Source organism: Elephas maximus, chromosome 3, assembly GCF_024166365.1.
Source record: "Elephas maximus indicus isolate mEleMax1 chromosome 3, mEleMax1 primary haplotype, whole genome shotgun sequence".
In the NCBI taxonomy this organism is placed as follows: Eukaryota; Metazoa; Chordata; class Mammalia; order Proboscidea; family Elephantidae; genus Elephas; species Elephas maximus.
In genome coordinates, this window is record NC_064821.1 from 47,847,909 (window position 1) to 47,872,958 (window position 25,050).

The following is a 25,050-nucleotide window of genomic DNA, read 5'->3' on the forward strand; positions in this document are numbered from 1 at the left end:
TCAAGGCTTGAACGTTTTCTTCAGTTCTTTCAGCTTGAGAAATGCCAAGTGTGTTCTTCCCTTTTGGTTTTCTAACTCTAGGTCTTTGCAGATTTCATTATAATACTTTACTTTGTCTTCTTAAGCTTCCCTTTGAAATCTTCTGTTCAGCTCTTTTACTTCATCATCTCTTCCTTTCACTTTGGCTATTCGACATTCAAGAACAAGTTTCGGAGTCTCTTCTGATGCCCATTTTGGCCTTTTTTTCCCCCTGCCTTTAATGACCTTTTACTGTCTTCATGCATGACGTCCTTGAAGCCATCCTACAACTCAACTGGTCTTCAGTCATTAGTGTTCAATGCGTCAAACCTATTCTTGTATATAAATTCAGGTGGTTTTAATTTTCTTTACCTTGAACTTGTATAGGAGCAATTGATGGGTCTGTTCTGCAGTCAGCCCCCGGCCTTGTTCTGACTAATGGTACTGACCTTCTCCATCATCTCTTTCCACAAATGTAGTAGATTTGATTCCTGTGTATTCCATTTGGCGAGGTCTACATGGCAGTCGCAATTTATGTAGTTGAAGAAAAGTATTTGCAATGAGTAAGTTGTTGGACTTGCAAAATTCTCTCATGCAATCTCCAGTATTGTTTCTATCACCATGGCCACACTTTCCAACTACTGATCCTTCTTTGTTTCCTACTATTGTGTTCCAATTACCAGTAATTATCAATGCATCTTGATTACATGTTTTATCAATTTCAAACTGCAGAAGTTGGTAAGTGTCTTCAATTTCTTCATCTTGGCCCCTAGGGGTTGGTGCATAAATTTGAATAATATTAGTTCTATTAACTGGTCTTTCTTGTAGGTATATGGTATCATCCTATCACTGACAGTGCTGTACTTTGGGACAGATCTTGAAATGTTCTTTTTGTTGATAAATATGATGCCATTCCTCTTCAATTTGTCATTCCCAGCATAGTAGGCCAAATGATTGTCTGATTCAAAATGGCCAATACCAGTCCATTTCAGCTCACTGATGCCTAAGATATTATCTTCAAGAGTTTCATTTCATTTCTGACAATTTCCAATTTTCCTTGATTCATACTTCGTACATTTCAGGTTCCGATTATTAATGGATGTTTGCAGCTGTTTCTTCTCATTTTGAGTCATGCCACATCATCAAATAAAGGTCCCAAAAGCTTTACTCCATCCATATCATTAAGACTGACTCTACTTTGTAAAGTTGGCTCTTCCCCAGTCATCTTTTTAGTGCCTTCCAACCTGAGGTGGCTCACCTTCTGGCACTATATTAGACAATGTTCCACTGCTACCCATATTTATTTTATAATTACCAGTAAGTAAAATCTATCTTCCAGAACAACTCAACCAAATTCAAAAGCCATTATAAAACAGGGTAAACTGAGGCCCTAACAAGTAATAGGCCCTAACAACGCTGCTCCTACCATAGAGAGGCTCCTGGTCTTTCCGTTTCCCTTTCATGACAACAGGACATGGGCCTTGTTCAGGTAAAGGAAGAGCCCCCCAAAAAGGAAGAAAATCAATGATCAAATATTTAGAAAAGATGGTAGGGGTGGTGGTCTTAATTACAAAAGCCAAACCTCAGATATAAGGCCAACCTACACGGTGGTAAATGGTCACGGTTTTCTATTTTGGACACCCTATTTAGTTTTGCACTGTCCCCATACAAGATGGTTGTCACATTCAAAAGAGTTTCTCAAGGGAGGATCTCAAAATCAGGGGCTGATATTAGGCCTCCCCATGAGGCTGCTCTGCTGGTTTTTGTTTGGAATAATATCACTCCCATGACACCTCATTCTTGCAGAAAATATTGGTATTAAGGGAGCATGAACACAGCTGTGTGTAAACTGCACACACGAACAGATTAGATCTAATACAAACCTGCTAATAATGCATTTACATACGTAGCTGGATACACTGGGCTGCATGCAGAGTAGAGTTTGAGTTCCAAAGTATTTCCCTAAAATTTTACAAGAAGAAATACTCAGGTTGCTGCTAAGTCAGGCTTGGACCCTGCAGAAAGTGCCCAGAAATAGATACCTCATCCTCGTTTATAATCTTGTAGACATTAGAGACTCTATCTATAAAGGAGAAAACTGAAAAAGAGCCGTTAAACCATACTTTTATAGGAAAAATAAATCAATATAGGAGAATTTTCACAGTTGAGAGGTTATAATTATTAAATTTTTTTGGAGGGGGGAGGCAAGAGAAGGCAGTGTAGGCAGAAGCAGGAACAAGAAAGAATCTGGAAGTACAGGATTCAGGAGTCCTAAAATGAGACAGCTCTCCCTTCTCCTCCCACGGATGCCTAAACACACAAAGAGGAAGACCGACTTAAATGCCTGCTAAAATAGTGTATAAATAAGGCAGGGTCTTTGGATTTTTCAGCCAATCTTGAAAAGTAGTGAGAAAAGAGTGATTATTCCATGTATCATGCAGCCTCGAGGCTAGAGCACGGCTCCTCACCTTGGGTGGCTCACTCAGAGACCAGCATTCTACGTGCACTGCGCTAAAGCAGGACTCAGACATAGGCTAGAGGGAAGCTGGGCTCCGTGTCTGTGCTGGATTCTACCAGGGCCTTACAGATAACCTCAGGCAAGCCACTCAGCTCCCTGGGCCTGAGTTTCTCATGGAAAGATGATATCCCAACATCCTGATTTACCACAAAAAGTATTTTTAAAATGCTGAGTGTTCCAGTAAAAAAGTTAAAGAAATAAAAAGGTAATAATCCAACTAAGTAAAAATACTACCCGATACATATGTGGCTAGACACATAATAGCAACAAGCTCACTACAGGCCACAATTTGAGTCTTTCAAATTTTTTTTGCAATAAAACCCTCCCAAGAATATTCTTTCTCATTTTTTTCTTGATATGGTTTGTATAAACTCCTGGTTTGAAAAAATAAAAAAAAAGAAAAGAAACGGTTCCATTTCTTAGGCTTGGGTTTACGGTGCTTACAGCTTCACCAATAAATCACCTCCCAATCTGGGCTTGGAAAAGCACTGGCCATGGTTTGATTGCTCCAGCCTAAGGTTGCCAGGCAACCAACACAAGGGGGAAGTCTGAGAACTGCTGACAGATAGCCAAGTGGCTGAAACAACAGGCTTCTCTCTGTCAAAAATGTGTTTCGGAGAGCCACTTCCCCACCTCTGCTCTCTACTAAACACTACATGATTGTAAAATCAAAATCAAAAGGCTACTGTAATAAAAACACACTTCCTGCTCAATTACTAATTGTTGAAAAGCTGTGGGGAGGTCCAGATCACACAGTGGATGGCAACGGAAACGTGATACTGTAAATGAGATAAAGTCAGCAGCATGCAAAAAACCCTATCTAAATGCAGCTCTGCAGCTTAAGTCAGGGGACTGGAGCATGGAGCAGATCAGCTGCCTAAGAAAGCACCAGAAAGAATAAATTTTAACATGCTGAAGAAACAAACCAAACAGTAAGAAAGAAGCCCCAGGTTAAGATTACTTAATAAAAAAACCAAGAACATTCTCAATTGTGAAACACAATTTGAAGATAATGAATGTTTTCCTTCTCAAGTGGATTTCCTGTGGCAGCACAGGGGCAAGGAAGGCCAATGACCCTAGGGAACCACGCCCCCTGGCGCTTCTGGGGGGATTCCCTAATGCTAACTTGTAAACTGGGTTACAGGAGAAAGGAAGACGCTAGCACCCTTGGATAATGCCTAGTGATACCAGGTCTGAGGTCTGAAATGTTTAATGCACCATTTTAAATACCTACAGCGTGTGCCCCAAACCAGTAACACTATGCCAGAGTCATGCTGAGCGTCTGCTCTATTTAGTATGAAACCACTTTATTGAAACTGCCATCTTGGACATTTTGGAAACTGCAGGATTTAGAAACAGCCAGCACTTAGAGTACGGTTCTTAATCTTCTCTGTGCCATGGACCCCTCTGGCAGTCTAGTAAATTCTAAGCCATTCTCAAAAACTGTTTTTAAATGTAAAAATCATATGGGATTACAAAGGAAATCAGTTATAGTGAAACTGTTATCAAAATATTAAAAGAGGTATGACAGAGTAATGTACATGCTTTATTAAGGTATTAAATAAGACTAACAGAGGGGTTTGTTTATTTTTTCTGTGGGTTTTACTTTTGGGGGGCTGTTTTGGTTTTTGCTTTATAAACTCCTGGAGGGCATGCACAGTCATTTATTCAACACTTAATCACTAACACAATGTGCAGCCTGGTTTACTGCTCAGGACTGGCTGGCTGAGTCCTGGAAAAAGTCTACCAGGCCACCTGCTGGCCCTCTCCACACCGCCAGCCTGGAGTCCACTGCTGACCAACTTTGCCTGAGTTTTCCCAGTGCCCTGGGTCAGACCAGGCACGCATGGTTTGTAGGGCCACAGTCTGCAAACTAGATGTGCAGACATGAAAGACTTTGGGGGAATTTATTTCCAGGTCCTCAACTTTCACAGGTTCTTTTTCCTAAAATTCATCTACCTGAGAACGCTCTCCTGAGGGAGAAGCCCAGCTTCCTCTTTCCCACCTCCCCTTCCCTAACTGCTCTCTTCTCACTTTACTAAAAAAGGCACAACTCTTACCAACCTGCGGTGCTACCACAGGCACTGCCCCAGGTGAGATCTCCAGGGCCCCAAACAAAGGGTCAACTGGAAAGACTGCTGTTGTGAGTATAGACACAGTAAACAACTCTAAGGCTAGATAAAAAAGCTTATGCAGCAAGCCAGCCAAGTTCCAATTTGCTTTCAACAAAATTGAAGGAGTCCTAGTAGAGGTGTCACCTGATAGACTGTTGAAAATCATGTCTGGTGATAAATTGTGATTTTCTGGCATTATTATGGAAAGAAAAAAAATAACTGAATGACACTACCAAAACTATCACTCCCCTCTACTTATTCATGTAAACAGGGTCTCTGGGTGTTAACATCTACATACAAATGAAGAATAAGAATAAAATTGATGCAGAACACTTCCTCATTCTAATAGTAATATTCATCTAAGAACTAATGTGTTTAAAAAGCCCCACTGATCTCATTTCCAGGAAGGAATTATTAAACAAAAAGTAAAGTTATATGAACATTTATATTTATGTTGTTTTGATCAACTGTAGACTAATAATAATGATTACACAAAGTATTTTTACTTTAACACTTAATAGTTTTATGGTTAAAGGAAGTAATATGTACACATATTTTGATACACACACTTTTGTTGCAGGGGAGAGTGAAAGGGTGACCCAACAATAGACTACAATAGACTCTCAAGCACAAAATGCATTACATTATGAATAAAGTCCGTGGAGAAGTAGAATGAAAATATAAGTTAAAGGAGAAAAGACAAGATGTAAAATTTGAGTGCTAAAAAAGAGCTCATTTGGGTATATTTAAAATAGATGTCGTTGTGATCCATAGGGTTTTCACTGGCTGATTTTTTAAAGTAGATCGCTAGGCCTTTCTTCCTAGTTTGTCTTAGTCTGGAAGCTTGCTGTAACCTGTGAAGCATCATAGCAACACACAAACCTCCACTGAAAGACAGGTGATGGCTGCACTTGTGGTGTGTTGGCTGGAAATCTAACCCAGGTCTTCTGTGTGTCATCGTTATTGTTAGGTGCCATTGAGTTGATTTAAACTCATAGTGACCCCATGTGACAGCAGAACTGCCCCATAGGGCTTCCAGGCTGTAACCTTTACAGGAGCAGATGATCAGGTCTTTCTCTCTTGGAGCCACTGGGTGGGCCTGAACTGCATGCTTCCACATCTCAGCTAGATTCATTAGACTCTGGTTTTACTCAACTAAACCAAATTGTTGTCGTTAGGTGCTGTCAAGTTGGTTCTGACTCACAGCAACCTTATGTATAATAGAATGTAACATTGCCCAGTCCTGCGCCATTCTCACAATCTTGGCTGTGTTTGAGCCCACTGTTGCAGCCACTGTGTCAATCTACATTACTAAAAATACATGTTACTCTCTATAGAACCAAGATAGGTTGTACCACTGCAGAAGTGCTGTTCCACCAAGGTACAAACTATTATTTATTTGAATTCCAAAACTGAATTCACTGTTCAGGAACAGTGAAGAGCTTACACTCTTCAGTACGCGGATTACAGCGCCCAGCGATCTGTATTCTATCACTCCAGCTTCAAGTTCCAAAAAAACCATTTGGGTTGGAACGTTGTGTTAAAAAGGACTCTGAAGTTTCATTTCAGCTTACTGGGAGACAGTGCTGTGTTAGACAGTGTCTGCAATGAACACTGGAAGAGGATGTGGGTGGCACTTGCACTGCATATTTGCTACCCCTGCTCTAGATTCCACTCACACAGGCCCCTGCTGGTCCCTGAACAAGCCCTGCGCTCTACTGCCTCTGTACTGCCTTACATGGTACTTCCTCTGCCTGGGAATCCTGTGCAACATTGCTATGAAGCCTTTCTTGGGCTGGACTATCCAGCTTTGATTTCTGAGTTCCTCCACTCACTACTGGTGTGGCCCTGAGCAATTTTACTTACTATCTCATGCCTAGATTCTATCATCCTCCTCTGTGCTCCTATCCTTCTGTGCACCCCATCATGGAAATTCTCACCTTTCTTCCAGCACTGGGTTTTTGGGGATTTTTTTGTTTGTTTGTTTTTTTAATGCTGCTTCAGGTGACGGTTTGCAGAGCGAATTAGTTTCTTATTAAACAATTAATACACATATTGTTTCGTGACATTGGTTGCCAATCCTGCAACTGTCAACACCCTCCCCTTGTCAACCTTGGGTTCCCCATTTCCATTTGTCCAACTTTCCTGTCACTTCCTGCCTTCTCACCCTTGCCCCTAGGCAGGTGTGCCCATTGAGTCTCATATACATGGTTGAGCTACATGTATTACTGTTTGTTTTATGGGCCTGGCTAGTCTTTGGCTGAAGGATGAGCCTTAGGAGTGACTTCAATACTGAGTTAAAAGGGGGTCCGGGGCTGGAACCATTCCTGAAGCTCACTTTTAAAACAGGGATTGGACTGAACTATAAGATAAAAAATGATACTGGTGAGGAGTCAGCTTCTTGGCTCAAGTGCCTGAGACTATGTGGGCTGCTCCTGTCTGGAGGCAAGATGAGAAGGCAGAAGGGGGCGGGCGCTGGTTGAATGGTCACGGTGAATACAGGGTGGACAGGAGGAGTGTGCTATCTCATTAGGGGGAGAACAGCTAGGAGTACATAGCAAGATGTGTGTAAGTTTTTATATGAAAAATTGATTTGTAAACTTTCACTTAAAGCATAATAAATTAAAAAAAAAAAAAAGGGTACCCGGGGGCAGCATTCGGTTCTTGGCATCCAAGTCCACCACTGCCATTAGAATATTACCTCCTCAAGGCGGCATGGTCCTGTCTGGGGCCACCTGAGATGCAGAGTGCTTTGTATATGACGGGCCTTAGGGTAAATGTTTTTTCAATGGCAGTTCTATTATCAGTACCTGAGATATTTAGAGATGGAAGGGACCTTAAGAGGGCATATTTAAGTAACATTCTCATTTCTTAGACAGGATCAATGTTTGCCCAACCTACAGCAGCTGGTCCAAGGCACAGACTCAACCATAAATCAGATTTATCAACACCTTTGTTTTCCACCACCAAATTTTATCTTCTCTGCATAAATACACTAAAGAAACTATTACATTACTAGTAGGTGATTTTCTACAGAGAGATGAAAAGTCAAAGAGAGTGGTGGGTCCAGACTTTCTGGAGCCTTGGATGAACCCCTGAAACTATTTCACTAAGATAATCTTTAAAACGTAAACCAGAAAAATCCTCTTATTAGCTTAACTAGAAAGGAATGTCTGCCTTGAGCATTATGCTCTTTTAAGATATATCTATATGGGAACAAATGGACGATGGCAACTCGCAAGATGAGACAGAAACCTTACAGGGCAGTGAGTTTATACTAATGGGAGAGGAACAACTCAGAAAAGGAGGGTAAGAATGGTTAAATGACTTGAGGAATGTAATTAATGTCACTGAACTGTATGTGTAGAAACTTGAATTGGTGTATGTTTTTGCTGTGTATATTCTCAACAACAACAAAACAAAATAAATTTCAAAAAAGAAGAGGTAAGGGGAGGGGATAGAAAGGAAAAGAAAAAAAAAGAGGGAGAGTTGGAGTTTCTTGTTTCGGAGCAAATCACGAGCCAAAGAATAACAGGGCACACTGGCAGCACACATTCCAGAAAAAACCTTCCATATCAGCAGTGGATTTCTTTCCTGTGGTTTATTTGCCAGATCACATGACTGGCTGACCATTCAGCGGGGACAGCCCCGAGGCCTAAGATCAGTCTCTGCAGCTTTCTCCCCAGGCTGGCAGAAGACCCAGGGTACTCTGACTGAGGCAGGCTGGCATTGACAGGACCTTCTCAACACAATCTAAGATGGGTAACTGGAAAAAAATTTCTTGAGGCCTAACAAAGGATGAAAAAAATGTTCTTTACAATGAAGAAATGAATCATCCACCCATCAAGCTCCCTCATGTCTTTTTTCCACTTTAGGCCCTTAGGCCTGTTTGATAAAATGTATTTCGCTAAGGAAGCATCAAAGAAAACCAAACTGTAGTGACTCTTAAAAGGAAGCCCCTGAGCTAGACAGGACCCCAAAAGAAACCCACTTTTCCTGGTTCCTTCTTTACTGGCTACTAGCCAGAGAGAACATTCATCCGAAGCTACCACTGATTATTAAGGTTTTAACAAGAGCGAGATTCTTCTCTTCTAATTTTTTTCCTAACTCAAAAAATCATGAAAATGTTTTAAAGAATCTTTGGAAAAAAATGGTGTCACACTAAGCCTCATGCATAGGTTTTTGCTTTAAAGACTATTACGGGATTTAGCTTCCATACAAAGTTCCCATCTCTCCTCTCAGCCAAATTCAGTCTGTTCTAAGCTCTCAAAAGTTCTTGAGTCTTGAAGGCCTTTCTGGTCCTGATAATGAGCATCATATAGGCAATTTATGAGACATAATCCTAAAGATCACCAGATAAAGGCTAAGTGATTTGAATTATCAGGAAAACACACGCCATCATTCTTGATTGACTTGGATTATCAGTAGTATCCTTTGCCCAAACTTACTTAGAAGAATAATAACATGAAATGGGAAGCTGATTCCACTCTAACTCAGTCTCTTTGTAGCATAATTGGTTAAATCTTCAAAGCACCTACCTAAATTCAATTTACTTATGCTAACTGGGGTGGGGGGGGGGGGCGGGGGCTGGCCTTTCCCATTAGAATGCAAACTCCATGAGAACAGTGTGTGCACTGTTCTATCATCTATCCACCTCCAGAGCTTACTAAGTGCCTAGTATTTATTGAGTGACTGAGGTAATAATAATAATAAAAAAAAAATAGCCAGACTATATTCTGAGGCCAACACTACCACCTGCAATCTTAATTCTACATATTCTTCCATTCACAAAATTCTGCCTCTTCACCACTCTCCTCAAACTTCAAATTCTACATGTTAATTCAACTCAATTCAATTCAGCGCTTAAAAATGTAATGAGCCCCAGTTAGGGGTAAGGGGCTCAGATAAACAGATCAGCCCTCAGAAAACCGCATCATCTAGCAGAGCTGTGCATGGGGCTGACTCTTAGTCTCTTTCATCCACTGCACCTAAAATGACCACTGATGGCACACACTTCCTTTTCACCCCTTTCCCTGTTACACTCACCCCAATCCAGATTAGATCTACTTCTGACCAAGGACATTTGACTCTAGCAATCTCTCAATTGGCTTCTCATACTAGGGCCCCTAGAGACCTATTACCTTTTTTCTCTTGGTTCTTGAAACGTCCCCATACCAAAAGCTCCCCCTCCATAATATTCCTCTTCTACTTACTCATGAGCTTCACTCAAACTGGGTAACCCGCTACTAGCCAACCACCCCACATTCTTTTATGCCTTTGTTCTTCCCATTAAATCTACCAACTCTGCCTGGTGAAATTCATCCTTCAAGGTTGCTCTCAAATAACACCTCCTCCACAGAGCCCTTCCTGATCTCCCCTTCCAAGAATGGGGAGCATCATGTTCACGTCTGTATCCCTTATGGTCCCTAGCACAATGTCAGGAGCGGAACAGGCACTCAGGAAAAGCTTTACATTGTGTGATTGCTACCTCCTCTCTAGGTTGCCTATGGTGACAATGTTAAGCACTTAACACTCAAATAAGAACACCACATTGAGATGTGAGACACCTGTCACACTGCCAGGTAATGAGAAGGTGAGTGCTAACTCATGCTGAGACCTCAGCAGCTAAAGAACAAATGCAGCTTACTAATTTAAAGTCTGCGGTAAATTCTCTTCCTTTTGTACAAGGGAATCAGTATTGTTTTTTAATCTTGCTTCTAAAATGCTAAGCTTAATAAAAAAAAAAAAAATCACTTGAAAAATACAGAAAAGAAAAAACGAACAATGATGGGAGCAAAAGATTCAACTAAAGGAAGACTGACAACGGTGAACATGTGGATGAACGGGGCTTTACAAGTGTCCAGTAAGAATTGCACAGAGTAAGGTACATAAGCGCAGTTGAATTAAATGTAATATAAGATGAAAAAGAAGTCCTCCCTCTGGCTGGAGGTGTGTATAATTTTTTAAGGCAACTCTAAAGTTGGTTTCCATGAACAGGCAACACTGCTTGGTTTTGCTCTTTAGAAATCCACACCACTCCTCCATTTTGTAAAGACATTCAGGTGAAGGAGAGTGCCACCTCTCCTGCCTCCCCTCCCCCCACATTTCCTCATAACAATGGACTACTTACTTGAATGCCTGAAATTATTCCAAGCCGGTGGAGGGTAATGTGGTGGAATGCTTACTGACTCCTCTAAATGGATGAGCAACTGCATGATCCAACTCCAACTGTGGCCTAAAAAGCAAGCTAAATCTAAGTGGATCCTCTGAATGCTTGACAGCACACCTCCAACAAAAAAAAAAAGGTAAACTGATTATAAAGTCAGACGGTGGGAGACAAGCTACTAAGATCAGGCAGCTCTAGGGCCAAACACTTGGGAAGTAACCACAAAGCTGACAAAGAAGTTGGGCTGTCTCGTGTCTCAAAGGGTGATCTGAAATGATACTTTTCCAAGTTTTGTTACTGCTAAGAATTCCATTGTTATGTATTAGATTGAAAGGGAAGATTCCAAATACTCAGAGACCATTCCTTCTACTCTTTAAGCTGCTTTTGGAAATTTGGAGTAGGTTTGCCTGATGAAATCTACTGTCCCAAGTGGTAGTCTGCTGGAACCATGGGAATGATCACCACAGACAAGTAGCCCGATGTGTTCGACAAAAAAAGCTATTTTATTTTTTAGATTAATGTTAGATGGGTTTTGGGTCCCCAGTAAACTGGTTCCCCATATCTGTGCTTAACAAGCTCTTGTTGAAATCATTTTCTAAAATTCCCCTTGCAAAAAGCTATACCCAAGCCTGCCTATCTCTCTTACTCTAATTAGAGGCCCTAGATGGACAAAGAAAATGACTAATATTTAGGCTGACTGACTTGTTCAGAAAGCAGCTTATTAGCAAAAGTTTGTGACACCTCCACAAACTTAAACAATGGCTCCCAGAGAGGACTCAGAGCTGCTGGCAGAAGGACAAGTGGTTGCCGTAACACAATGCAGAGCAACTGGTTCATCCTTTTCTCTTCTCCACTGTAGCCCATAATACTCAGTCACACGCACCGCTATGTAGTCTATAAGATTTTGTTTTATTACTGCTGATGAGAAAAATTAGAAAGCTAAATGTTCAATAAAAAAATTATAAACCAGCTTGTAAGGCTACATAAGGAACTCTTAGTACTGGAAGGACACTTGTGTGTGTGCAAATTTCTTAAATAGGAATGACTCCAATAGCTTAGATAAAACATCTGGTCCATTTTACCTGAGAAGTAAAAGACTGGGAGTCACCTTGGAATACATCCTAGAGAAATAAGAGCCTTTACACAAACAGATATACGCATACCTGTGTTCGTTGCAGCACTGCTTACAATAGCAAAAAGATGGAAGCAACTAAGGTGCCCATCAACCGATGAATGGATAAATAAATTACAGTACAGTCACACAATGGAATACTATGCATAATAAAGAACAATGATGAATCCGTGAAACATTTCATAACATGGAGGAATCTGGAAGGCATTATGCTGAGTGAAATTAGTCAGTCACAAAAGGACAAATACTGTATGAGCCCACTATTATAAGAGCTAGAGAGATACTTTAAACAGAGAAGAAAATATTCTTTGATGGTTATGAGAGTGGGAAGGGAGGGAGGGAGAGGGGTATTCACTAATTAGATAGTAGATAAGTACCATTTTAGGTGAAGGGAAAGACAACACACAATACAGGAGAAGTCTGCACAACTGGACTAAACCAAAAGCAAAGAAGTTTCCTGAATAAACTGAACACTTCGAAGGCCAGCGTAGCAAGGGCGGGGCTTTGGGGACCATGGTTTCAGGAACACCTAGGTCAACTGGCATAATAAAATCTACTAAGAAAACATTCTGCAACCCACTTCGGAGAGCAGCATCTGGGGTCTTCAACACTAGCAAGCGGCCATCTAAGGTGCATCAATCGGACTCAATCCACCTGGAGCAAAGGAGAATGAAGAACACCAAAGACACAAGGTAGTTATGAGCCCAAGAGACAGAAAGGGCCACATAAATCAGAGACTACATCGGCTTGAGACCAGAAGAACTAGATGGTGCCCAGCTACAACCTATGACTGCCCTGACAGGAAACACAACAGAGAACCCCTAAGGGAGCAGGAAAGCAGTGGGATGCAGACCTCAAATTCTCGTAAAAAGACCAGACTTAATGGTTTGACTGAGACTAGAAGGACTCCGGAGGTCATGGCCTCCAGACCTTCTGTTAGCCCAAGACAGGAACCATTCCCAAAACCAACTCCTCAGGCAGGGATTGGACTGGACCTTGGGATAGAAAATGATACTGGTGAGGAGTGAGCTTCTTGGATCAAGTAGACACATGAGACTATGTGGGCAGCTCCTGTCTGGAGGTGAGATGAGAGGGCAGAGTGGGTCAGAGGCAGGACGAATGGACACGAAAATAGAGAGTGGGCAGAAGGAGTGTGCCATCTCATAAGGGGGAGAGCAACTAGGAATATATAGCGAAGTATATATAAATTTTTGTATGAGAGACTGACTTGATTTGTAAACTTTCACTTAAAACACAAAAAAACTTTTTAAAAAAACGTATATGCAAAAAAAAAAAAAGACTGGGAGTGGACAGCAGACTGAGAATGGCATGAGATACAGATTTCCTGTCAAACACACCTGACAGCAATCTTAGTAAGTTTGTCTTTTTCCCCTTCCTTCTCCTTTCCTTATCATTCCTTTGATAAGAAAACTAAGATCCAAGGGGGACTCGACTTCCCTGAGGCCACAAAGGTGGGTGTCAGTCTGAGGGCTGGTATCCAGTCCTTTGACTTTCAGGCCAGTGTTCTTCCCACAAGCCCTCTTGCTTGTGCCGTTCCCTCAAGCCCAACAATGAGTCTTCTAGACAGGAGAGAGGACATGACTTCTCTTCTTTCCTTCCAGACTCAGGATACTGGGGCAATGGCAGTCAAAGCTTTAACTATTCAGGGTATCTTAGGGCACTCTGATTTCTTAACATTTAATAAAATGATTTCTTAACGTTTAATAAAATGCTTCAGAATGTCAAGAGTATATACACTTAAAAAACAAGCTCTAGACACATACTTTAAATATTTACACACAGCGTTGGTAAACTTTTTAGCCCTCAAGCAGTACGGTGAAATTTCAGTCGTTCTGCTCCATTTCACTTACTTTTTGGTTCTTTTTTTACTTGAGGTACAATTGCACTTTTCCTTACCTCCTCCTTATTTGTTCTTTGGAATATTTATTTGATACTTCTAGTTCCCACTGCCGGAATTAACTGTACAGAATCTAGTTCTTCACAAGAGAAGAAAATATTCCAAAGGTGATAACGTAAGAGGAGCACACTAGAGGTTTCAAGGAAATTTGAGATCAGAGGTATGTTACACACACATCACAGTCTCAAACAAGACTGCCCAAGACAACCAGGCAGCCTTCAGAAACAGATTAGCAAACGAACATGCTGCTTTCGAAAGAGTTACAGGCTGTGCCGGAAGACATGCTGGTCAGGGTGGCTGGATGAACACTGGGCTATCTGCTGTGCCTCTTTCATTCCCTCTCTCCATTACTCAGTCTCTCTCACAGCAGAACATCTCAGCCACACACATTATCAACAAGTATTACGTGATGCTGAGAGAGAATGAGCTTTTTTTACTGGGACAAGAAATAGTTGCAACAATGGACTTAAACATACCAATGATTATGAAGATGGTACTGGACTAGGCACCATTTTAAGTTTTGTTCTGTTATACATAAGGTTGCCCTGAGTCAGAGCTGGCTTGATGGCAACTAATAACAAAAACAACAAGAAAATAAAACCACAGACCACTGGAAGGGGTTGGTTTCTCCTTCCAAGAGAAGCTACTGAGAAGAAAAGAGTGGGAAACTGTCTGTTTAATTCTGTAGTGCTTAAATGTGCACTGGCCCTGTGCAGTTGAAGGAGAAACCTCCCTTGACTGCAGTGGTTCAGATGCCCAGCCAAATGGGCCACTCCACTGAAGTGATTGGAGCATCTAGAGGAGAAGACAAACTCTGCTAGCTTTCTCTTTTATTCAACCAAGTCAAACTATGTTTTCTGATTATCAACCTTACACCAGGTCCTGGGCTAGGACCTGAGGATACAAGAATTAAGCTATAGTCCCTGCCCTCGAGAGTTCCTAGTCTAGTGTGAAGGGAGCCATAGGAACACCCATCACAACACAGTGGAGCAGATCCCAAAACAATTGCATGTGCTCTAAGCCTCAGTGGGAGCCCTGAGAACTGGACTATGCCCTGGCCTTCATCAGTAAAGGGTCATCCCTCATTCCAAAGTATCTCATGAAAGTCTGAACTTCTCACGAGAATGACGGTGCTGGAGAAAGAAAAATAACAAAACACTACTAAAGAATATTAAGCCACAACCCAGCATTCTCGTGAATGTAGCATTAAGCCTCCAGATACTGAGGATAATCATCTCAGGCTAGGACCAAGCAAATGCCAGTTGAAGAAAAAATGTGGTCACTGATCAGTGTCAAAAAAGCAATTCTAGACAGTGAGTGTCAAAAGCCCGGTTTTTAGTCCGAGGGGAGAATATTTTGAAAACATTTTCTCTTTCCACTAGGTGGTATAATTCAGGGGATGATATCTACTCCAGCCCAGCCCAGCTAGGCTATCCAAAATCTTCACTTCCTGAAGTACAAGAGTCAGGAAATGTCTGATGACATGAGTATATGCTACTCTGATAGAGGTTCTTGCTGCCTACTTAGGAAAAAATAGCTCTTCTCACAATGCTGAATTCATAGTAAATATTTGTAGTAAACATTGTCTAAAAGATGCTTCAAAACGGGCTCATCCCTCAGATTTCCTCTAAGTTTAGTGCTGGCCACCATGCCCTTTGTTGGCACAGCTGGGGATGTGACAATCCGGTAGAGAGACATGACAGAGAATTGTTTCCACTCATTTATATATGATGTTAACAAACATCAGTATCCTGTGAGTTTAAGTAGAAAAAAACAATCATAACAATTATTCAGGGCTCTTTGAAGAAAACTTGTACCGAGCAAAATTTTCACATCATTGCCACCAACATGCCTCATCCACCTACTTGCCCCAATCTTTCAAAATATGTAAAAAGTCACACAGATCTGACTTCAAATCCTGACTCTACCTCTCAGCAGCTGGGCACAGCCTCCTTGTCCTAAAACAGGGATGACACACACCTCATGGAGTAATGTTGATAATTAAAAAAGAAAATGGCAGCAAGTGTCTGGCACAGAGCTGGCCATGCACTGTGTGCTCACTAAGGTTACTCTCCTTCCTCAGTTCACTGGAAATGTCAGCAGTGGGGAGAAAAATGGAGGTCAAAATTCTGCCAATGATGTCATTTAAGGATCAAAGAAAAAGCCCTGAAGAATGATGGGCACAAGGCCTGTTACAAAACCAAAAAGCTTCAATCCGGACACAATGAGCTGGTACAGGAGTCAGGAATGCATGACTCAGAATGCTACATAACTGAAATCATGAAAATGCAGCCATGGAAGATGTTATGAAAGGAAGAAACTGAACAGCTTTGGTTGTCTTGCTCATTAATTAAAAAACGAGGTACAAATTTGGTGTGAACCACACAGGCATAAGATCCTTCAGAATTTGGATTTCTATGACCTTCTGACCTTATATCCTCTTACTTTACCTTAGCTCCATCCACATTGGCATCCTTGCCATTCCTGGAGCACATTCCCAAACATGCTTCCACCTCAGGGCCTTGGCATTTTGTTTGCCTAGGCCCAAATGCTTTGCAATGCTAGTTCCCTCACCTTTTTTAGGTCTTTATTCAAAAGTGACCTTCCTTGGCTACTCTAATTAAAAATTCAATGCCCCCACCCCTGTATTTCACATTCCTTCCCTATGTTTTCTCTCTTTAGCACTTAGTTAATACACTGTATATCTCACTGTTTATTATCTATCTTCCCCACCAGAATGTCAGCTCTATGAGGGTAGAAATTTTTGTTTGTTCACTGCTGTGTCTCCAACACGTAAAATAATACCTGGTTGAGTGTCAGTGCTCTATAAATATTTGTGGAATGAGTGAATGAATTTCATCCAGACACCTAAAATCAGACCTAAGTAACTAGATAAACAACGTGAAGGATTCCTGTCTTATGTTCAGATGGCTTCAACCACAATGGAGAACGGGCCGTCTTGCTCCAAGCTCCAATAGAAAATGTAAGAAACGCAGAGGTCAAAAGAAAGACTCTGGTCCTCCATGCTAAATTGGTGAGCCAAATGTCAAGAACTTAACCTGTCTTTCTCCCTATATGACCATCAAACATATTCAGCTTCCTAATATCTTGTACTCTATACATATGGAAAGTACACTGGAATCCACCCATATAAAGGTGTTTTAGAAAAATGTCTCAGTACAGCAGTCTTAGTGTCATTTACCAGAATGGAGGATGTTAGGGGAAGAAGAATGACAAAATACTACTGGGAAATATTAAAAAACCAGAAGAGCACTCTATCGAATGTAGCAATTAGGGGGCTGTTGAGGCCATTATTAGTTCTACCTGAAAGAGATGTTAGATTCAAGACGGAAGTATGCGAGAGAGGAGACAGCTTTATGTGAGGTAAAACTTTCTCTCATTGTAGATTTCCATTTTTTACTCCTGTTTCCTTTCCCCAACCCTGAATTCTCTTTACCAAGCTAATATGTTTCACTTGTGAAAATATTAAGGCTCCAATGTCACTATACATAAAATGTTACATACATACACATTAAAACTGACTCCAGCTCTGTTGCTAAGAAACTACAGAAGAAAAGAGGTTTCCATTCTCTTCAATTATAAAATAACCACTTTGTCTATGGGAGAACAAATGCAATCTCTCAAGTCCCCTTGTGTCCTGTTCTCATTTTTCAAATGAACAGAGGAAGATGATCGAGAGTGGCTGAAAGTATATGCTATCTCCATTTTTTAACATGCCCTTGAAAATGAAATGGAAAACATGGTTTCAATAACCAACTGTTCTAGTGTTTATTAATCTTTCAAGTTGAAGATTCCCCCTAGTGCTCCCCCTGAGCAAAAATGAAAAATGCTCCATAAAACTACTCTGATTTAAAAACATTATCCTAATCAAAAAAGAATAATTTAGAGTATGCTTGTATTCAATGTAGGGTTACATTCCAGGTCCTCTGTTCTGTTCTCCACAGCCCCAAAGCCTGAACATGCACATGTGCACACACACACAGAGAATCCTGAAAAACAGCACAAATATTTTATTGTTGACTTAAAAGAAATTATCTAAAAATAGGGCCAGGAAATAACAAACTAAAAAAAAAAAAAAAAAAAATGGATTTGTTAAAGAAGATGTGATAAAGGACAACCTTGTGTAAAAGAAAGAGTAACGGGCAAACTAATGTCTTTGACCACAGTCTAAAGAGCAAGCCTAGAAAGCAATAAAGCCATATACATGAGGAGAGGTAAGGTCACAGCTGAAACTTGTGGATTTAACCCAGAGGCAACGTCTGCTGACATGAAATACTGAAATAAATTTCTGAAATATCTTCCTTTTCAATGCTTTTCCTACCTCATTTACGGAAGAATTTTAAAGTGCATTTCTCTTTACAACTTGTTAGATAGTAGAATCTTTCCGCAAACTGACAAAATTGATTGCCTTACACCAACTTTTCTGTATATATAATTGATTTTTAATTCACTGTCTCATTTCTGAAAGGACTTGACAATAAACTCTATCTAGAGTATCCAGTTCTTTAAAGAAGGATTTGGTTCAAAGGGTGGTGGGAGTTAATCATGGGAAAAAAAGTTCCATTTCATCAATACTTGAAAACATTAGGCAAATTTCACCTAAATCTACATTTTTCTTTTTTAATATTAATGAATAATTTTACCATAGACCATAAGAATACTTAACAAGGAGTGAGGTCAACATTTGTGTAAGTACAATGCCAACATTTACATTCCTCTTACTCTTTCTACCCTCATACCTAAGAATCAAATTGTTCATAGAAACACTATTGACTCAGTTTAACACTGGAAAGAGTAGTTAGCAGAGGGAAAAAATCTACTTCAACCCTATGGGGCAGTTCTACTCGGTCTTATAGGATTGCTGTGAATCAAAATCGACTTGGTGGCAACAGGTTTAAAGTCTCTATTACGTATTGCATTAAATATAAAATGTCTCTATATTCCAGGCTAACAGCAGTTTCCAAGTGAATTCTAAAATTTCTTTAAATGAAAATTTCTTTAGAAAGTGGGAATTTCAATGTTATGATTCAATTTATATATATGCAAAACTGTACATAAATTAAGATCATAATTGCATACAACCATGTCTATACGTGAACAAAGTACGGAAGAGAGCAAGAAATCAACTGCTATATTTGAGTGATGGTATGTTAGCAGTGAGTTTTAAAATCCTCTTTAATGTTTTTTATAATGATGCTCTAACAAGAGGAAAACAGCACATACAATTTAAAAAAGGAGAAGACACTGAATGGGTTCATATTAGATGACTTACAGGATCCTGTTAACATCATCTTTCTTTGAATGACTACATAAAATGGCCAGCAATTCTGGAAATGTTACTATATTCCTAAAATTAATATCACATAATTAAATCTTCCCTTAGTTGCAGATATAAAATTTAAAACTAAAGACCAGTATTATGGACATCTTAAAGACCCATGTAATGATAACTGTGGGCTGTGGATGCTTCTCTTCTCCTTTGTCATTGTTCCCCTCTCTGCTGTCACCTCCACAATCCCCTGCTGCTATAGGACCTGAACTTTGGTTTTGCTGTTAATTCCATTTTCTACAGCTACCACACAAACAGTAAATAAAATTCATTGTATTTTTGCCTCACTAAGCAGCTCTGTCTTCTGGCACAACCAGATGCCTGGCATGAAAAGAGTGAACAATGAAAACAATGTTTTTTTTGGAGCCGACGTTCCAAAAAGGGCGTAACAAAGGCATTGGAAGATGATGCTGGGGAAAGACACCGTGCAAATAGATGTGGGTATTCTGTGTAAGTAATTCCCTGACCGGCCGCATGAGTTCATTGGATTACAAATATTCAGAAAATTAGCTCACCATGTCTTGTAAATTTTGAAAGAAGGATTTTCATTTATATTCATGATAAGCAGCAGTTTAAAATGAAGGAAGGTTTAGATGTTTTAAAATTTATGAACTTGTAAATCCATGTACGTGGGCAATTAAGGTTAATCACCACCAATGATGAACTCTCTTTGGATAAAAAATTTCATAGGTTATTTGTATCTAGGTTGCTCACAACATATTACCTCAAAATTGGTATAAAATATTTACCCAGGACGAAAAAGAAACACCCTCCAGTAATATCGGAAGCAGCAAAACCTTCACCTTGTGTAACACCCGGAGTTTTGTTACAAGCTAATTTTTGCTAAAAGCTAATTCAACATGAAAATAATTTCAAAAACCAACTCCGGCCAAATAGATGGAAAGCAAAGGGTGAAATGCACAGCTCAGTGGAGCACCCAACCTTACAATCTTGCAAGTCAGGCCAAACTCCCTGACTCCACAAGGAAAATGCAGGCCCTGAATTTTAAAAAAGAATTCAATTAGCATCCCCAGTATTTCCATAACCAACAGCTGAATGCTAATTAAGAGCACAGCATCAAGCAGCAATGGAATCCCAGTGCAATAAGCAACAACACAACAGCAGCAAATGCTACCTTCAGCTTGCATGCATAAATGAACAGAATTAATAACTATCCAAGCATGGAAGGGTGACTTAATCTGTTTCGATTAGGTGCAGTTCAGCCTGGGGCCTTTGTGTTATATTTAAATGTGTTCATCATGTTTAATTAAAAACCTAATAATCCACAGTTTTTCTTTTTTTTTAAGTTCTGATTTGTATTTCTTCCTCTTTCTCTTCATAAGTTCTACCGATTTGAATGACTTCCTAAAAACAAACAATACTTTTAGCATAATATAAGTGAAACTGGTTAGCTATCACTATAACTCTCACACACAGCAGCCAGACATTCCATCCTTACCCACACCATCTTATTTAACAAGCTTCATGAATTTACCTAGTATTTCTTCAGAAATGCTTCTATGAGCTGACCTTGTTTATTTAACCTGAAAGTCTTTTCCAAGGTGTTTCCCACAATCACTCCATTAAAGCAGAGTTCACCTGTCAATTTTCCAGTCTAGAATTTGACAGAAACTGACACATTCTGGCTTCAGTTCAAAATGATTTAAAGTATCTCAGCACCAAGGCAACTTTTAATACCACACCTAAGCTCACACTATCAAAGGTTGGGTGATATTATTACTATTAGTAGCAACAGTAGTAGTAATTTGGGAGGTCAGCTCTGGGTGCATGTAAAAGCTTTTCTCTTTAATGTTGATTCATAATTATTAACTATTAAAAGTTTTTAATATTCAGTTTTTATGCTTATCAAGTAATCTGAGAAGCTGGACTATACAAAGAACGCAGCATCAGGATTGCAGCAAGTCTCATCAACAACCTGTGATATGCAGATGACAAAACCTTGCTTGCTAAAAGTGAAGAGGACTTGAAGCACTTACTGAAGACAGTAGTCTTCAGTATGAGTTACACCTCAACATAAAGAAGACGAAAATCTTCACAACTGGACCAATAAGCAACATCATGATAAACAGAGAAGAGACTGAAGTTGTCAAAGATTTAGTTTTACTTGGATCCACAATCAACACCCATGGAATCAAGAGTCAGGAAATCAAAAGACGCATTGCATTGGACAAATCTGCTGCAAAAGACTCTTACAAGTGTTAAAAAGCAAAGGTGTCACCTTGAAGACTAAGGTGCACCTGACCCAAGCCATGGTATTTTCAATCACCTCATATGCATGCAAAAGCTAGACAATGAATAAGGAAGACTAAAGAACTGATGCAACTGAATTATGGTATTGGTGAAGAATATTGAATATACCATGGACTGCCAGAAGAATGAACAAACCTGTCTTGGAAGAAGCAGTACAGCCAAAATGTTTCTTAAAAGTGAGGATGGTGAGACTTCGTCTCACATACTTTGGGTATATTATTAGGGTGGACTAGTCCCTGGAAACCCTGGTGGCATAGTGGTTAAGAGCTAACCAAAAGGTCAGCAGTTCGAATCCACCAGGCGCTCCTTGGGGCAGTTCTACTCTGTCCTACACGGTTTCTATGAGTCGAAATCAACTAGACAGCTAAGGGTAAGTCCCTGGAAAAGGGCATCATGCTTGGTAACCTAGAGGGTTAGTGAGAAAGAAGAAGACCCTCAAGGAGATGGACTGACACAGTGGCTGCAACAATGGGCTCAAACATAGCAACAACTGTGATGATGGCGCAGAATCGGGCAGTGTTTTCATTTTGTTGTACATACGGTCATGGTGAGTTGAACTGACTCAACGGCACCTAACGGTAACAGAAGTTTTTAAATGCTAGATTAATTACCGTAAATGATCTTTTAAAAAGTATGAGTAAAGGTCATCAATATTTTACAAGCCTCTAATAAAGAGAAGCACTGTCCTCACTTAGTAAGTTTACGAACTAGAAGGAGGGACAAGACAATCAAGTCAGAAATGGAGATAATGAGAAACAGCTGGTCATCGTGCCACAAAAGCCAGCATAAAAAGGCAAATAAATGATGTAAATAGAGATGAAGATCAGCCTTGAAGGATGGTTAGGGTCTGGACTGGCAGGAGAGAGCGGTGGTCTGTACAAAGGGCAGGGACCCGAGAGACTCAGGAGGTGCACAGGCATGTCCGTCGGTGGCACAGCTAGAGAGTCACACCATCAAGGGCTTGTTCCGCCAACCCTCTGATAGGGGCAGGTGGCAGCAGCTTCAAAATATTCTTATGAATGCAAACGAAAACAACATCATGGATTTTAGATAGGAGTTGGGTAAAAAAAAATAATATACCAGAAGCAACAACGTTTAAAAATAACTAGAATGTTTCAAGTATACAGAAGAGCGGGAGGGCAAAAAAGGGAAGGTAGGCTCATTCATGCACTTACTTTAGCTGGGACACATTTGTTTTCCTTATTCTTATGACTCCTGGGTAAAGCAAATGCGGTAAATTCCACAGAAGGGGGCCACAGGCACACACAGCCAAAGCCTTATTGCGACATAAAACTAGTCAAAGATTTGATTTGGACACATTCATCAGAAACTTCCTTCAGTTTATCAATCAACTATTCACTCACTCTTATTTCTCTTTTGAGGCTTTAGAAAGTGAAACTTAACTTCCTATAAACAAGGGAACAGTTTGGTCCTGAGGCACTTCCAAGGCTGGATGACTGCCAAAACATTTCTCAAAACTTAAAACAAGAAGCAAACAGTAAAAATGAGCCCAGACGAACAAAGATTTATGCAGTTAAAGATCATTATCATGTGCACGAATGTAGACCACTTTGAAGTCATGTTTCATTTTTCAAAATAAAGGCAAGCTCTTTCTGATACGTAAGGGTCAGCTGCTAAAAATCCTTGGGCAGCAGCAATTGGATACAGTCAACATCTTACCTGATACGAGCAAGTGCTGCAGGGAAAGGAAGTTTGTTAAATAAGATGGTGTAGACAAGGATGGAACCAAAGGGAATGGCTGGCTGCTGTGTGTGAGAGTTATAGTGATAGCTAACCAAGAGACTACTTGGTGCTGTGGATTTTAGAAATTCCAGAGGAAATGATAACAAGGCAGAAATAAAGGAAGAAGAGAAGAAGGGTCATAACTAACAAGGAGCTGGAAGTCATGACTGAAAACAGCAACAGTCAGAAGGGGCAGGGAGGAAGGAAAAGGAGATAGAGCACTGTGATGGCTAATTTTATGTGTCTGCTTGGCCAGGGAGTGGCGTCCAGTGTTTGGTCAAACAAGAGTCTAGATGTTGCAGGGAAGGTATTCTTACAGATATAATTAACATTTATAATGACCGCAGTTTACATAAAGGAGATGATCCTCCATAACGTGGGTGGGTCTCATCAAATCAGCTGAAGGCCTTAAGAGCAAACACTGAGGTTTCTCAGAGAAGGGAGCCTGTCTCAAGACTGCAACATAGAAATCCTGCAAGAGTTTCCAGCCAGCTGGCCTGCTCTAAGGGTGTCTGACTCAAGAAGGCAACCTAAAAACTCTCCCCTGAGTTTCCAGCTTGCCTGCCTGCCTAACTGCCCTACAGATTTCAGACTTGCCAACACCCACAATAGCATGAGCCAATTCCTTAAAATAACTCTCTCTCTATATATACATATACATAACCTATTGGTTCTGTTTCTCTGGAGAACCCTGGCACCAAAATGAAATGGAGACAGAAGAGAGAAAAGAATTACACTCAAGACCTAAAGGAGAATAAGGACTAGGAGAAATTGTCATGGTTACACGTATGAGCAAGGACCTAAAGCATATAATGAGTTGGGCCGCAGCAATGGGATACAAGAAGACTGAACAAAATCTTGGAAAGTCTGGATAAACAGTCACATTTTACACATTCATTCTGTCCTTTTTATCTCCTTATTTCCACAAAAGCTTTTTGTAGAATTTTAAAATTATACCTATGCAACCTCATCTCCTCACATAAATAAGTTTACAGTAAGAAATATCACCAATATGATTTTTCAAACAACTAAGTTTAACATTTTTACTTTGGCTATTGTCTGAATAATTAAAAAAAATGTTTAATGCAATTTTCATTTCTTTACTATTCATGTAAGAGTTTTAATTTTTTATTTCAAAACAAGCTACACTAACTTCATCATAAATCTGATAAACTTAGAACCTTCAAGGACTCTTCAACTGGCACGCTACGACCAAACCTTCAAATCCCATTTTAGTCCATCTCTGCTGCCACCTTGCTTTTCCCCCATACCTCCCACCCACCCTCTCCCATCATCCATAGTCATTCTGTGAGCAAATTCTCTTGGCTCGACCTTCAAAATCTATCCAGGATTTCACCACTTCTCACCACCACCACCACTACTTCCTACTAAATCACTGGTCTCTGGCCTGCACTACCACAACAGCCCCCATATTCTACTCTCAGCTCAGCAGCCAGAATGACAGCCACTGTCCCCTCGAGTGACATCCTCTACTCAGAATCTGCTCACACCAAGCAAAGGGCATAGCCGTGAAGAGGGCTCTACGGAGCCACACCCGATCCACCCCCTCCTGCCCACCATTCACGTCTCCTACACTCCCCCTCCTCACTGCTCTCCAGACACATTTCTGCCTATTTCTTGAACATGCCAAGCATGCTTTCACGCTAGGACCTAGAATTTCCTTCTCCCTGATATCTAGAAGGCTCATCTCCTCACTTCACTAAGGTCTCTGCTCATATGTTACTTACCAGGCCTTCCCTGACTCCCTTACATAAAATAACGGCCCACCCAGTTTACTCCTCATCCTCATTACCTTACTC

The 25,050-nt window shown here is 40.4% G+C and overlaps 1 protein-coding gene across 7 annotated transcripts in view; it reads right to left on the bottom strand.

The window, feature by feature from the left end:
* RERE (arginine-glutamic acid dipeptide repeats) overlaps nt 1–25,050 on the bottom strand; it is a 483,116-nt gene that overhangs the window by 101,089 nt on the left and 356,977 nt on the right. The gene's annotated exons all lie outside the window — the stretch shown is intronic.